The sequence below is a fragment of the Medicago sativa genome, chromosome 6, assembly GCF_051527215.1.
Source record: "Medicago sativa cultivar Bolivia chromosome 6, Bolivia_mono, whole genome shotgun sequence".
Taxonomy (NCBI): Eukaryota; Viridiplantae; Streptophyta; class Magnoliopsida; order Fabales; family Fabaceae; genus Medicago; species Medicago sativa.
The window spans coordinates 91246634-91260285 of NC_140754.1; the positions used below are offsets into that span (position 1 = coordinate 91246634).

Here is a 13652-nt window from a genome sequence, read left to right on the forward strand (position 1 = left end):
ATAACTTGTTCTCCAAGTTATCTTCTCACTATACTCTAATAATCATTGTCTATGTGGAAGTGTTTATACTAACTCAGATACCATAATTTATGATTTAAGGTGTATGTGAATTACAGTGATGAAAATTGTGTCGGATTGATGCTAATTTTTAAATACTTCCTAATTGTAATTAGAAAAGATCATGTCAGATGATAATATGATATTTACAATGACTTGGAAGATCTTTATTTCACTTGAATTTTTTGTTTGGTACAATATTTTCCTAGAATTTAATTGACCAAATTGTGAAATTATTTATCAAATTAAGCTCACATGATCTACTACAATTTAAATGCCGAAGTGTAAGGGAGAGAAACAACATAAATCCTGAACTATGCCAACAGGGAAAAACAAATTGATAGTTTATACTCCTAATTTTTTTTTTTTAAGAAGCTAAATTAGCCCACCTAAATTGGCATCAGAGAGAATCAAACCTGAGACATGAAGAAGGAGCACACTCCCAGATCTCAAGTCAATACCACCAGGCCAATCCAAGTGGGTTAATTCAAGAAAATAATCAATTGGAAATTAACTCAAGCGAAATGTTTCAGTGCTTCTTCAATTTCTTGACAGTTGACATGGATAGATAGTCTAATGGGTTCTGATGACTAACTTCCAGCGTCATAATAATTGATCAATCTGAACTTGGCCCAAAATTGCAAAATGACTGCATTCATTTAACATACAATATACCACATAGACAATAGTAGCATCTCAAATATTACAAAGTTACTTCTTATAAGTTCTCCTACAAGATATTTTGTATCTTCATGTTGGAGAAATAGTAGCATCTCAAATAATTTGGGACCAGGACTCTATCAAATGCGCTGGATGGCAAGGTTTTGGTGTATGGAAAGGATTGTATATAGAGAAGGTTGTATTGTGTAAAAGTATATAGAGAATCCGAGACAAAGTTGGATTATGTGACATTAAGGTTTGGTCAGGCTTCTTAAAGCTTTTTTGGTACCTTAGTTAGAACACCTGCTGAAATTCACAAAACATCATAGAACGGACGTATTTCGAGCACTAATATTGAAATTGAATTAAGTTTCTTTTGAGCATACATCATTTGGTGGTAGAGACATACATAGTATAGGTACATTCTGATATAGAGAAATAGGAAACTTTTATTCCTTTTTGAACATTCTCTCTAGATCTATTTTCTTTCTTCTTAAAGATAACAATACTTGACAATATCTCTTTTCACGTCACATGCTAGTGTTGAAACAGCTGCTCCAAGATCATTCTGTTCCAAATAGTTACAAAACATAAAAACCGACATAACGATATGGTACTTAACATGATTAGACTCAACAAATTTGAACAAATCTATAGTTGTGGATGAACAATTGAAGAGTGTTAGGGAGGCTGTTACTGCAGCAAAATCTAATTTGAAACATTCCCAATGGCAGTAGTTGCAAAAATTATTTGATAAGTTAGAGTTTGTGAATGTAAAGCTTTTGTCACTCAAATTGGAGCAGCTGTTGGTTCTTATCCATTGATCAGAACCATATTCTGTAGCAGTCGTAGTTATTTCGAGTCGATTTTCTTAGAATATTTCAGGGTCCTTAGCTCCTGTCTTTCAGTTGGTGAAGCTATTTCGAGCAGTTCGCTTCAGTAGCAGTGGCGGTATAGTAGCATCTCAATGAAGTAGTTGTTAAGTCAGTATAAACTATGTATACAAATTTGCTTGCACAAAGAAACTATGAATTAAAACTAGCAAATTATTTATATAGAATTAAAACTAATAAAAGCATGACATACATATTGAGTAATGAAATTTAACATAGCATAATATAGGACAAACCAGTCAAATGATATAGATAACCTTCGAAAATGTTTTAAACCAAAGGACAAACAACTTATGCTTTGCACTTGTATACCATGACTCTAGTTTAGAAGTCCCACATAGGAGGTGTGAAATCAGAGAGGGTTATTTTCTTATAAAAGAGGAGTGTAGTTCTAACTTTACACATATTGAAGGAAGGGACCCATATTATGGTGAAATTGTCCCTATGAGTTTAGTGTTATATCACTAGTCATTGCTTCAGCGTTTTTACTTTTGGAGATTATAAGTCAAAGCATTTTTTAAATGTTATTCATTTACAATAATCACCTTGAGGTAAAAAGCTGAAATAATGACAATATATTAAAACATATTTAAAATTATTAAAAAGATAAGGAGAACATTTATTTGTTTTCTTATTGTAGAAATAAATTTATCTCAAATGTATAAATTGTTAATATTAAGAGTAGTATTAATAATTGACATGTTTAACAAAAGGATAATAACTTGGACCAATTTGCTAACATAGACATACTTTTCCATTTTTGTTATGAACATATTTATGTTACAGTTATAAACATTAAACAAAGGAATTGAAGTTAAATACGACTCTATAAGATACACTGAATACCGAATTATTAAAAGATATTATTCCGTATATAGAAAATCATTTTCCTAATTTCATTTAAAGAAATTGTTAAATTTTAAGTAGTTTTGTAATTTTGTCTCAAAAAAAAAAAAAGTAGTTTTGTATTTCTTTTTGCACGGAGAAACCAACAACAAACTTTTATGAGTAAATTATAATCCTCTTTTCTAAGAGAAGCTTGAATTACACTATCTCCCCTCTTAATTTAAAATATCTACTGGTCTTAATTAGTGGAGATGATTCCTCATATTTAAAATATATGATATGATATACTGATTGTTCCGAAGAAATGGAAAAAAAATAAAATGATACTTTTGTTTTTAATGATGACTCTAACTCTAAGTTGATGATTTTTAAGAAAAATTAGGTTAGGGATTTTGTGGTGATCCAACGTCACTACAAAAGTCCTCGCGTCAATAAAAAAATGTATATAAAAATGTTCTTTTTCTTTTAATCACCATTTAATTCCATTTTCAAAAGCAAGCAGTTATAGCCAAAAATTAAAAAAATTCAAGAGGTTTTCGTAGAGTACTACAAATATTTAGGGTGTTAACACCTTCCCTAAATATAACTAACCCCCGAACCCTAAATCTTTCAAAATGGTTTATTTGAACTTTTTCCCTTTTATTTAAAAAATTAAAAGTTCAAGTCGTGAAATAAAATTAGTGAGTGAAATGCTAATCAAATAGCTATGATCTCCAAAAAATGACGCGGCAACCTATACCCTTTACTTTTTATATATTTCTGCTCCTTCTTCACTCAAGATGATTCATGTCAAACTTTGTTATGGTCTTTATCTGAGTTCTTTGCTTATACTTCATGTCAAAAAGATTTATCTGATAGGGTTATGGGTTTTAAAAACATGAATCTTTACTCAATTCATTATGCGTTCACTGTGATTTTGCTGAGATTTCATCTAATTCTATATTGTTGAAATGTGATATATCTTCATCCATGCTTATTCATGCTAATTGAGCTTCGGATTTTGCTGATATATATGTCAGCAATGTGATTCACCATCAACATTGTGTTTCCTTTTCTCTGTAAGGATCTAAACTGAATCCATATAATACAATAAAAGCTGCAGAGAAAAATTGAAAATGTAATATTCCTCTAAATTTTAAATAAATTGTCGTATCAGTTGGACATGTCAAAACAGAATTATTTCTAAAGGGTTAATTATTTATTGAGAAAATCGAAGATATTCGGTAAATATCTTGCATATTAATCGTACGAACTTGAGGAATTAAAAGGTTACGAATTAACGGAGGACAATCACGTCTTTTCCCTTGAAGGGCATTTTGGTCATTTGGGACTTGAGATTTTTTTTAAAGTTAAATTCTCCTTTTTCTCTCATTCTTTTCATTAATGATCTATCTAGAATTTTCCCCTCCATTCTTTCTTCTTCTCTCACGGCCTCCCTCCATTTTCATCAATCATCCCTAAACCTTACCAAATCAACATACAATTCAAGAACTAGGTTCCATGTAACCTCAAGTATCTTACTACAGCTTGAAATAACTATTCCTCCCTTCATCTTCTCTTTACCGAACCCACACCATCAGCCTTGGATGTTGAATGAAGCAAGTTTCAAGAGGGTTGTGTGTAGAAATTAAGAAGTTTGTGTGAAGTTATGGATGCTAGAAGCAAGAAGTAGAGAGGTTAAGCACAAACTGATCTATGATAATGGACTCTATGTGTGTTATTAAGCTGTTCATGAATGGAGCTATAACTGAAGTGTATGTTTGGAATTGTGGGAATCATGGTTGAATTCCATGAAATGGTGGTAGGCACAGGTTCTGCTATTTTGATCCGTATCTTTTGCTGTGTAGTTTGGAATTGAATTATTATTGCAGAATTGGATTCCTCATTCAATTCCCTTCAAATCGGGTATAGATTTCATGTGATTCCGATTAGTAATGAACTCGGAAAGTGCGTTTGAAGTTGGATAATCCTGCTGAAAAACAGGTTACGGGTTTTGGCAAGTTTTTGAAGAATGAGTTGTTTTGCGAAGACGAATGCAGAAGTGATTACGGGGATTAAGCTGAAGCATCAATGAGGATTAAAGATTCCAAAAATGATCATTAGAGATATGACGCCGGATGCTTCACATGCTTCTTCAGGAGTGGTTAGAGAGCAAACTTTGTTGATTCGTCGTAACTGTGAGTTGATAACAATCATTCCCGTAACTGTGAGTTGATAACAATCATTCCCGCTTATTTTAATTATTATTATTATTATTATTATTATTGGTATTTTGATTATTTTCTATGTCAGTATTTACTAAAATGGGGGAACACAATCTTTTAATATCTTCCTCATTATCGTTATATAAGTTCAAGGTCACCAAATTTAATTACACTCGGCTTGTGTCTACTTGTGATTTATAAAGTAGGGGAATTGAAATGGAGAATTTGATTGTGTGAAGTTTTTGGTACAAAATTTAGCTATGTTGTGGAACATGGTTTTGAAGTAATTGTTTTTGAATTTATCTACTCTGTTTGAATTTGAATTTGCTTATGATTTATAAAGTATTAAATTTTCAATTGAGTTTTGACGGTAAATATTTTGGCGTAAGTTTCGATTTGTTGTGAAAGATGGTTTTCGATGTATGTTTTTGAAAAATGATTATTATTGCGACGACCTAGGTGCACCTAGTATTGGTTTCGGTTAGGGAGAGTTACTCCATTAGATGGAGCCGCCCCTATGGAAAGGCCACCATTAGGAGGAGAGGGCTATCAATGAGAGGTAAACTCCCTAATTGAAAATGTTTTACATTTTGTTTTGAATCGAGAGAAAAGAGCTATCCGTTAGATGGAGCCGCCCCTATGGAAAGACCACCATTAGGAGGAGAGGGCTATCAACGAGATGGAGCTAGTTCTCGATTCACCCATTTTGATTATTTTCATTAAACGGAGTTTTCTATATTTTTACACTTTGTTTTGAGTCGAGAGAAAAGAGCTATCCGTTAGATGGAGCCGCCCCTATGGAAAGGCCACCATTAGGAGGAGAGGGCTATCAACGAGATGGAGCTAGTTCTCGATTCACCCATTTTGTTTATTTTCACTAAATGGAGTTTTCCATATTATCTTTAAATACTTTTATCAAGATTTTCGACAATATATTTTTAAAGGCTTTTATTTTAATTTTCGGATATTTATTATAAAGGCTTGTAATGTTATCTTCATGTCTTTACGATGTTGGACTTTTCGTTGAAGTATACCTATTTGATTGGAAGTATATACAATGTGTGGATTTTCATGCGTATAAAGGTTTGCGGATTATTAGAATTTTAGACGGTTACTATTTTTGTAATTGACAATAGATTTGATAAAGTAAATAATCGTGCCCTGTGTGTTTCCCTTCTAGTTGGTGGTGGTTGTTATCTCTCACTAAGTCCTTGTGGCTTACTGTTTCATTTTTTTATTCTTTTTCAGATTTCCAAGCAGCTAAGTAGAAAGATGCTAGTAGACTTGAAGTTCATCTGTGTCACTCCTGGTGGTAGGTTTCCTTGATGAATGTCTCTTTTGTTTATGTATATGTTGAATCAGAGTATCTGCAGCTATATGGAGTTTAGGAATGTTTTATTCTGAGATGTATAAAGATGTAAATATGTCATTTGAAACTCTGAATGAGAATACATGTTCTTAAATAGGATTAAAATCTTGGAAATGTTAAAATTACAGAGGCTACTCTGTCGAAATTTCAATAGCTATTATTTTGAAGTGAAAGTCAATTTGAGAATTGTTTAAATTATAGTTTGTCAAGTGTTGTCAATAGGCTTGCCGGATTAGGTTGTTCTAGTTCGTGCGCCGGTCACGATAAGTGTTTTTGGGTCGTGACAAAGTTGGTATCAGAGCTCCGGTTGTAGGTCCTAATAGCTGCAGACATAGAGTAGTAATAGATTTTTGCTAATGAATTGTGAACCGCGGCACAATTTATTTGCAAAAAGCTATTAGCACTCTATGGTAGTGTCACTGGTTGTCTAATCTTCTGATTTCTTTTGTTGTCTCACTTTGTTTGTCGTCTCGTCCCATTTTTGGTCAATTTTCTTACATTTTGTGTTGATGCCACACAACACTAGAAGGGAAATTAGTTCGTTCTGGGTCTACTGCCTAACTTTAAGACTCTCGTCAAAGAGGTCGAGGTTTTATTCAAGATCGACGTGGAGTGAATGTCAAAGAACGAATAATTAACGTTATATGACTTTTCTTGGATATAGAAGTAGAAAATATTGAGGTCGTTATAGGAAAGCAAGGATAGCCATGTTAATGCAACAATTTTCTACGGTCGTTGTTTGATAGTATCAGGGTAATGAATGATAGAGAAATCTCGTTGTCCATCAAGAAGTTAGATTGGGTGAGCATCAAGCGACTACTCTTAATAGAGGGGTTGGGATTACTTTTGCAAAATTCATTAAGTTTAAATCTCATACGCTTCTGGTTTAGTTTAAGTGAAAACTCTTAATGGTTCATTAATGGTCTAGAGAGGTTGTAGAGGAAATTAAGATGCTCAAATATAAGGGAGGTGAAGTTGACATATTTTCAGTTGGAGTGCGTGGCATATTTCTAGTTGGATATGTTGACACATGAAAGGAAAATAAGATCACCTCTATTGAAATGAAGTGAGACCTCTTGATTGTTCACGGCTCACTTTCTTGTAGAAAGTGTTGTAGATAGATTAACTCACAAGTATCAAAGATTAGAAAGAAAAAAAAAATGAAATGAGCCCATGTCAGTTTCAGAGTACAAAATCAGTTTCATCGAGCTTTCACTGAACGCCCTCACCCTTTCATAGAAGAGATGCATTTCAAGTGGTTCAATAGAAGACTAAGGAAATACTTAATTGGATTTGCCGTTAGATCTATTTGTGTTACTTTGCGGAGGTTTCGAACTTCACAATTCAGATTAGGGAACAAAATCTTTAAGGGAGGTAGTAAACCATATTCTCGCAAGAAACGAGTTGAATGATTATACAATGATTATTTTAATCGTGGTGGTGAAAATATATTTGGTCATTAGGGATAAACCAATATCAATACCATAGAAGGAGGGTTCCAGTAGACAAACTTTTGAGTAGAGTTGTAGATTAGATCAAGGGGCATATAGATAATCCACTTTTCCTTAGTAATTTTGATTTTACATTGGTTAAGTATGTCATGTCAGGAGGGATTGTCCTTGGCAGCTACAACACAACCATTATCTAATCATTTATTAACACAATAGCATTAGTATAGATTTTGATAGGATTTGAGCATAAATTGGTTATCCTTCCATCATGCCACGTTCACCTATTATAACTAGGCATTGAAAGTTGAGATATTGGATAATCGCTTTTATCCTTTTTCAAGGAGAATGTGATTTTGTACCATATAATTTGATCTCAAGTTTAGGATCTAACAAGTTATTGAAAAGGAATTGTCATGGATAATTGGTTTTGCTTATGGATATACAAAGTGAGTTCAGAAGAATTATAAGAAGTTCCAAAAGTGTGTAGGTTTCCTAATGTTTTTCCAGAAGAATTTTCTAGATTGCCTCATGATAAGAAGGTTAAGCTTTCTATAGATTTGGTTCATAACACTCAACGACATCTATACCTTTTGTTCAAATAGTTAGCAGAACTTTAGGTGTTAGGAGAGAAGCTCATGATTTTTTTTCAATAAGAGATTTATTCGCCCAAATTCTTTTCCTTGGGAAGTCCTAATATTGTTTAAGTAAGAAAGAAGGACCCAAATTATCTTACACAAGATTTAAATATGGCAGTAGTAATTTGTCTCTTAAGATTTGGATGTATATCAACATGACAAGACTTGTTAGATTTATACCGATCAAGAGAGTCGTAAGTATACCTTTCAACAACGAGGTTTAAATTTAAGACAAATAAGGTGGATGGAGTTCTTTTGAAATTTTTGATTGCACGGACTTGTATCACCTTGGGAAGACAAATGTTATTGTAGATGCTTTGAATAGGAAGTACATGGGTAGGTTTACTCATTTAGCCGAAATGAAGAGGCCTATAAATAAAGGATTATAATAACTTGTTGGAAGTGGAATTCAATTTGAGCTTGATCGTTCAAGGATATTATTGATCATGTGTAAATTTGTTCCATCATTGTTTATGATATCCGGAAGATAAATCTAGTTTTAGACGCGCTAAAACTGGTTGATAATGTGAGGAACGGTAAGACTCCTTAGGTGATTTAGATAGTGTTTTTGTGGTTAAAGTCTGAGTTATGAATTCCGAATGTTGGTAATCTATGGAGAAAGATACTAGAGAAGGCTTATCATTCTTGTTATAGCATTAACCAATGTTCTAGTAAGATGTACTAATACTTGAGATAATCATACCGTTGAGAATGGACGAAGAGGGATGTAACATATTTTGTCTTTAAGTGTATAGTGAGCTAGTAAGTAAAGGTTGAGCACCAAAAGCCTTTAAGTTGACGTCAACTTGTTGAAGTAGGTGAACTAAAGTGAGAATACAAATTTCTACGGATTTCATTATTGGTTTACCACTAACTCAAAAAGGTTAAGACTCGATGTGGGTGATTATAGACCGGTTGACCAATTCTTCACATTTATTATATGTTAAGACTACCTATAATGTATCCTAGTATGCTATGCATTATTTAGAGGAAATGGTCTCTTTGCAAGGTGTGCTGAAATCTATTTTTTATCTGATTGTAGAGCTCAGTTACTGCTCAGTTTTGGAAGTCTATCAAGCTACATTAGAAACCTGTTTGGATCTTAAATCAGTTTTATTTTTTTTACTATTTTCATCGTCAAACCGATGGGTAATCTTAAACGACTATACAAATCCTGAAGTATATGTTCGGGCTTGTATTCTTGATCTGGGAGGTAGTTGGACAAATGTTTGCCCATAATAGTTATCAATCTATTATTAAAGTTGTTTGAGGCATTGTATATAGACGATGTATGTGTTTGATAGGATGGGTTGAAGTTGGAGATGTCGGGCCTGTAGTTAATTATAGGTATCATTGAAAAGATTGAGTTTATCGGATTGTTTAGTGACAACTCAAAATAGGAAAAATCATATTCTAACAAGAGACGATGTCTCTTAGAGTTCACTGTGGGAGAGCTTGTATTCTTACGTGTTTCACTGTGGAAGGGTGTTTTATGGTTTGGCAAAAGGGGCAAGTTAACTCAAGGTTCATTAGGCACTCTGGGATTTGGTTAAGATTCAAATTTCTAGCATATCGTTTGGTACTTCCATTAAATCCCTTAAGAGTTCATCATGTCTTTCATATTTATATGCTTAAGAAGTACCCTTATACTCTACTCATGTAATTAGTCATGAAGATGTGCAATTGGTAAGAATTTGTCATACACCGAACATCCGATAGGTATAGTAGATAAGGAAGTGAGACGTTTACACTTAAAAGATATTGTTTCGGTGAAGGATTTTTGGAAAGGACCGTCCGGCGAAGAAACCACTTGGGAACCCGAAGAAGTAATGCGTGAAAAAGTACCCACATTTATTTGAATCAAGATTAGTAGTATTCATGTGATAATAAAAAATTCGAGGACGAATTTTCTTAAGGAGGGTGGATTGTAATATTCCTCTAAATTTTAAATAAATTGTCGTATCAGTTGGACATGTCAAAACAGAATTATTTCTAAAGGGTTAATTATTTATTGAGAAAATCGAAGATATTCGGTAAATATCTTGCATATTAATCGTACGAACTTGAGGAATTAAAAGGTTACGAATTAACGGAGGACAATCACGTCTTTTCCCTTGAAGGGCATTTTGGTCATTTGGGACTTGAGATTTTTTTTAAAGTTAAATTCTCCTTTTTCTCTCATTCTTTTCATTAATGATCTATCTAGAATTTTCCCCTCCATTCTTTCTTCTTCTCTCACGGCCTCCCTCCATTTTCATCAATCATCCCTAAACCTTACCAAATCAACATACAATTCAAGAACTAGGTTCCATGTAACCTCAAGTATCTTACTACAGCTTGAAATAACTATTCCTCCCTTCATCTTCTCTTTACCGAACCCACACCATCAGCCTTGGATGTTGAATGAAGCAAGTTTCAAGAGGGTTGTGTGTAGAAATTAAGAAGTTTGTGTGAAGTTATGGATGCTAGAAGCAAGAAGTAGAGAGGTTAAGCACAAACTGATCTATGATAATGGACTCTATGTGTGTTATTAAGCTGTTCATGAATGGAGCTATAACTGAAGTGTATGTTTGGAATTGTGGGAATCATGGTTGAATTCCATGAAATGGTGGTAGGCACAGGTTCTGCTATTTTGATCCGTATCTTTTGCTGTGTAGTTTGGAATTGAATTATTATTGCAGAATTGGATTCCTCATTCAATTCCCTTCAAATCGGGTATAGATTTCATGTGATTCCGATTAGTAATGAACTCGGAAAGTGCGTTTGAAGTTGGATAATCCTGCTGAAAAACAGGTTACGGGTTTTGGCAAGTTTTTGAAGAATGAGTTGTTTTGCGAAGACGAATGCAGAAGTGATTACGGGGATTAAGCTGAAGCATCAATGAGGATTAAAGATTCCAAAAATGATCATTAGAGATATGACGCCGGATGCTTCACATGCTTCTTCAGGAGTGGTTAGAGAGCAAACTTTGTTGATTCGTCGTAACTGTGAGTTGATAACAATCATTCCCGTAACTGTGAGTTGATAACAATCATTCCCGCTTATTTTAATTATTATTATTATTATTATTATTATTGGTATTTTGATTATTTTCTATGTCAGTATTTACTAAAATGGGGGAACACAATCTTTTAATATCTTCCTCATTATCGTTATATAAGTTCAAGGTCACCAAATTTAATTACACTCGGCTTGTGTCTACTTGTGATTTATAAAGTAGGGGAATTGAAATGGAGAATTTGATTGTGTGAAGTTTTTGGTACAAAATTTAGCTATGTTGTGGAACATGGTTTTGAAGTAATTGTTTTTGAATTTATCTACTCTGTTTGAATTTGAATTTGCTTATGATTTATAAAGTATTAAATTTTCAATTGAGTTTTGACGGTAAATATTTTGGCGTAAGTTTCGATTTGTTGTGAAAGATGGTTTTCGATGTATGTTTTTGAAAAATGATTATTATTGCGACGACCTAGGTGCACCTAGTATTGGTTTCGGTTAGGGAGAGTTACTCCATTAGATGGAGCCGCCCCTATGGAAAGGCCACCATTAGGAGGAGAGGGCTATCAATGAGAGGTAAACTCCCTAATTGAAAATGTTTTACATTTTGTTTTGAATCGAGAGAAAAGAGCTATCCGTTAGATGGAGCCGCCCCTATGGAAAGACCACCATTAGGAGGAGAGGGCTATCAACGAGATGGAGCTAGTTCTCGATTCACCCATTTTGATTATTTTCATTAAACGGAGTTTTCTATATTTTTACACTTTGTTTTGAGTCGAGAGAAAAGAGCTATCCGTTAGATGGAGCCGCCCCTATGGAAAGGCCACCATTAGGAGGAGAGGGCTATCAACGAGATGGAGCTAGTTCTCGATTCACCCATTTTGTTTATTTTCACTAAATGGAGTTTTCCATATTATCTTTAAATACTTTTATCAAGATTTTCGACAATATATTTTTAAAGGCTTTTATTTTAATTTTCGGATATTTATTATAAAGGCTTGTAATGTTATCTTCATGTCTTTACGATGTTGGACTTTTCGTTGAAGTATACCTATTTGATTGGAAGTATATACAATGTGTGGATTTTCATGCGTATAAAGGTTTGCGGATTATTAGAATTTTAGACGGTTACTATTTTTGTAATTGACAATAGATTTGATAAAGTAAATAATCGTGCCCTGTGTGTTTCCCTTCTAGTTGGTGGTGGTTGTTATCTCTCACTAAGTCCTTGTGGCTTACTGTTTCATTTTTTTATTCTTTTTCAGATTTCCAAGCAGCTAAGTAGAAAGATGCTAGTAGACTTGAAGTTCATCTGTGTCACTCCTGGTGGTAGGTTTCCTTGATGAATGTCTCTTTTGTTTATGTATATGTTGAATCAGAGTATCTGCAGCTATATGGAGTTTAGGAATGTTTTATTCTGAGATGTATAAAGATGTAAATATGTCATTTGAAACTCTGAATGAGAATACATGTTCTTAAATAGGATTAAAATCTTGGAAATGTTAAAATTACAGAGGCTACTCTGTCGAAATTTCAATAGCTATTATTTTGAAGTGAAAGTCAATTTGAGAATTGTTTAAATTATAGTTTGTCAAGTGTTGTCAATAGGCTTGCCGGATTAGGTTGTTCTAGTTCGTGCGCCGGTCACGATAAGTGTTTTTGGGTCGTGACAGAAAACATGTTAGGGTTGCATAAAACTTAAACGAACAAAAGAGATCAGTCAAGCTTACTTAAAGGTTTGCCATGATATCAAGCATTTTTCAACATATTAGCCTATGTTGGCTAGGTTGTCAAACTTTAAGTATCCTTGAAATAGCCAAGTGCTAAGAAAAAACATTATTCAGATTCGAAAAATTTAAAACCAATGGAGATCATGAAACATTATTCAGATTCAAAAAATTTAAAAACATTTTTCAACATACGTGATTTAACTATGTATTAAGATCATGAAAAGTGAAAAGCTTCACCAACTGCTCGAATAAAAAATTGGTGTTATGTTATGACTATGATGTTCCCGAATGCACTTCATCTAATCTAACATCATGTAAATTTATAGACTATAAAGTTTTCCAAGCAGATTTTCGATTCACACCATATATTTTGTAGAATGCAACACTTTTGTAGGTTATGACCATTTTCCATACTTTTGACTTAAAACCAATGGAGAGCCCCCATGATCTCTCCCGTTTGTAAGCTGACAGTTTTTCAACTCTCTCGTTCCTAGATGTATAGCCGTAGATTTAATGGTTTGAACAATATAGAATTGGTCTACCTATAAAATCAACGGTCCACCAATTTTAAGGTGCACGTGCGATTCAGAAGATATTATACAGAAATCAAAAGGTACAACATCATATGATTTTTTTTATAAAAAGTATTAAGGAAGGGAAGCAAGTAGTAAGTAGCAGCCAATAACTCCAGATGAAGGAAGAAGTTGGGGCCAATGTGCAGTGCATTTTATAAATTGATATTATCTCATCCTTTATTAGTTTTTCTTCGCATCTCTTCTACTTCTTTTTTCTATTTTTCTGTTAGTTAGT

The 13652-nt window shown here is 33.5% G+C and overlaps 2 long non-coding RNA genes across 2 annotated transcripts; both read left to right on the plus strand.

Moving 5' to 3' along the window:
- Positions 1-3590: 3590 nt before the first annotated feature.
- LOC146918172 (uncharacterized) lies at positions 3591-6224 on the plus strand. Its single transcript, XR_015016039.1, has 2 exons — positions 3591-4633; positions 5909-6224. It is a non-coding gene; the product is annotated as an uncharacterized LOC146918172 (long non-coding RNA).
- Positions 6225-8629: 2405 nt separating this feature from the next.
- On the plus strand, positions 8630-12693 carry LOC146918173 (uncharacterized). The gene is made up of 2 exons (XR_015016040.1): positions 8630-11102; positions 12378-12693. It is a non-coding gene; the product is annotated as an uncharacterized LOC146918173 (long non-coding RNA).
- Positions 12694-13652: the final 959 nt, after the last annotated feature.